Genomic DNA, 2,467 nt, shown 5'->3' with positions numbered 1-2,467 from the left:
GCTCTCACCCCCAACACTCCCCCAAGGGCGGCTGGTCCAGCACCCCCACGGGCTGCAGGGCCAGGCATGGAGTTCTCCCGAGGTCCATGAGCCAACGCTCAAATCCACGGCTGCCTGGGAGAGTGGATTGGGTTGTTCATCTCTCCGACGGGCAGAGTAAACACCCTCCACATTGATACGAGCTCATTTCTGATACTTGTTTAGAGACTTGACAATCCCTGTATAAAAGGATTTCCTTCCACAGCTGAAGTTTGACATTCCTGCATTATTAGATTATTTGCAAAGGTCTGCGTGCGCTGCAGGAAAACAACACTACTGACATCCAGCACTACAACGTTCTCCTCCACAAATCATCCCAGGCGCAATAAGCCACGGAGACAGCGCCCATTTGAACACCCCCGATGTAGAGAAGCAGCCAGGGGAGGCGGCGGGGTGGGAGCTCAGATGAGCAAACACAACCCAACCATACCATAACAACAACAAAGTAATTAAAAAAAATAAATCAAGCAGGGAGGCAGGCCTGGGAGAGGGTTTTGGGTACGGAGGGAACCCTGCCCCAGACACACCAGCCGCTGGGTTCAGACTCCAGCACCACTGCAGGCTCCTTGTGCCGCTACCGGCACAGCCCTTCCCGGCGGCACGACCCGGCTGGGAGAGCACCGGGGCCCCACGGGTGGAGAGAGCATCCCTGGGGCACGGAAACGCGGCGGCTCCGTCCCCCTGCCTGGCTCGGGGATGGCCCAGGGGTCCCGGCACAGTGCGGGGGAAGGCAGTGGGAACCTCCATCCACTGTGTAAGGACTTCGGGAGTCACAGGTCTCTGCCCAGAGCAGCCCCCGCACAGGGCAAGGTTATCCAAAGCATAAAATTTAGAAGAAAATTACTTGAAAAGAATTATTTCTTCAGAGAACAATTCATGCCCATTTCCAGTCCATTAACTCCTTCCTCCTCTGCAGAACCACCATCAGGTTCCCAATGGAGAGAAGCGCTGTCACAGGTGTCAATCATTTCGGCGACAGTTCCCTCTTTCTAAACCATTGTTTTAAGGACAAAAAAAAAATCAAATATAAAAAAACCCCAACAAAACCAACAAACAACAAGAACCCAGACCAACCACCCCCTCCAGGTTATTTACTGCCGTATGAGAAAAGCCTTCCCTGAAACCCAGGTCTTAAAAGAAAAAAATATTAAAAAAAAAAATCAATAGTTTAAGTGACTTATTTGTGCTGCTGAAGATTTGCTTCCCAATTTTGACAGTGTCTCTTTGTATTTAGTGCAGCCTGGGTATCTCTACTGGGATGCCAAGAGAGATTCCTCAGTCATGATTTTCACTCATTTCTCCCCATTTAGAGAGGCTTAGCCGGGAGCGGAGCTGAAGATGGATTCAGACACGCGGCGAGGACGGCGCCAGTCTCCTGCGGCCGCGGGGAAGTGCCGCCAGCTCCTGCTGCTCCCGGCAGGAGGAAACCAGCTCTTCTGCAGCTGAGATCTGACACCTTCCCTGGTGCCGTCACCCGCCTGCACCGGGGCTCCCACCCCATTACCCACCACGGGGCTGGTGTACCCATCCCTCTGCCTCCTCTTTCCTGCACCAACTTCCCCGGGGCTCGCCCCAGCCCCAGCCGAGCCCAGACTGTCCTGGAGAAGACCTGGCCCGGGCAAAACCGCTGGCACGAGAGCCCGCATGGAGCACAGAGGAAGCCGATGGCCCTGCAAACTGGGGATAGCATCCCCCCTGTGCCTTGCTGCTCTCAAGCTTCCCAAATTTTCCGCTAGTGCTCAGCAGCCTTGTGCGCCCAGTACCCGACCCGGATCGGTGCCCTCGCAGAGCCCAGATGCCGAGGTGATGGGCTCATATCCCCTCCTGCAGCAGCTGCTCCCCGCAGCCGGCCTCAGCCCAGGGCAGCCTTGGCCTTCCCTGGGGGAGCAGAGCCCCTGACACTGCGTCCCGGGGCCCCGCTGCAGAGCGAAGGGGGAGCATGGGGGAGCGTGGGGGCGAAGGGTGACACTCCTGCTGCAGAACACCCTCCCCTCTCCTTTCTCTCAGAGCTTCCTACCTCCCCATCACCAGAGTGCCTCATCAATCATGTTCCCTCTAATTAACTTCTAATTTACCTCTTTAGTCAAACCTGTTTACAATCAGAGACAAGAAAACATGACCCAACGAGAGGCACGATGAAGATTGGTCTCTCCCTGCACGCTCCACTGCCCCCGCGCCGCAGCCTGGCCCGGCACCCAGAGCACAGGCAGCTCTGCCTGTCCCTGCAGAGCAGGCAGAGCACGGGCAGCAGCGGGTGCATCAGCCCTGCGTCCTGCCCAAAACATCGGGGCTCTTTCCCAGCCGTGCTCCGGCCTGTGCTCCTGCTCCCCGTCGCGGCGCTGCTCCGGCCGTCCCTGCCTTGGGAAGGTTTTAGCATCTCCCCGTACGCGAGATCTCCCACCGCTCCCGAGCCCCTGGGGCTGCCTCG

Source organism: Pygoscelis adeliae, unplaced genomic scaffold (genome assembly GCF_000699105.1).
Source record: "Pygoscelis adeliae isolate BGI_AS28 unplaced genomic scaffold, ASM69910v1 Scaffold432, whole genome shotgun sequence".
In the NCBI taxonomy this organism is placed as follows: domain Eukaryota; kingdom Metazoa; phylum Chordata; class Aves; order Sphenisciformes; family Spheniscidae; genus Pygoscelis; species Pygoscelis adeliae.
Note: the sequence above shows the minus strand (reverse complement) of the source record.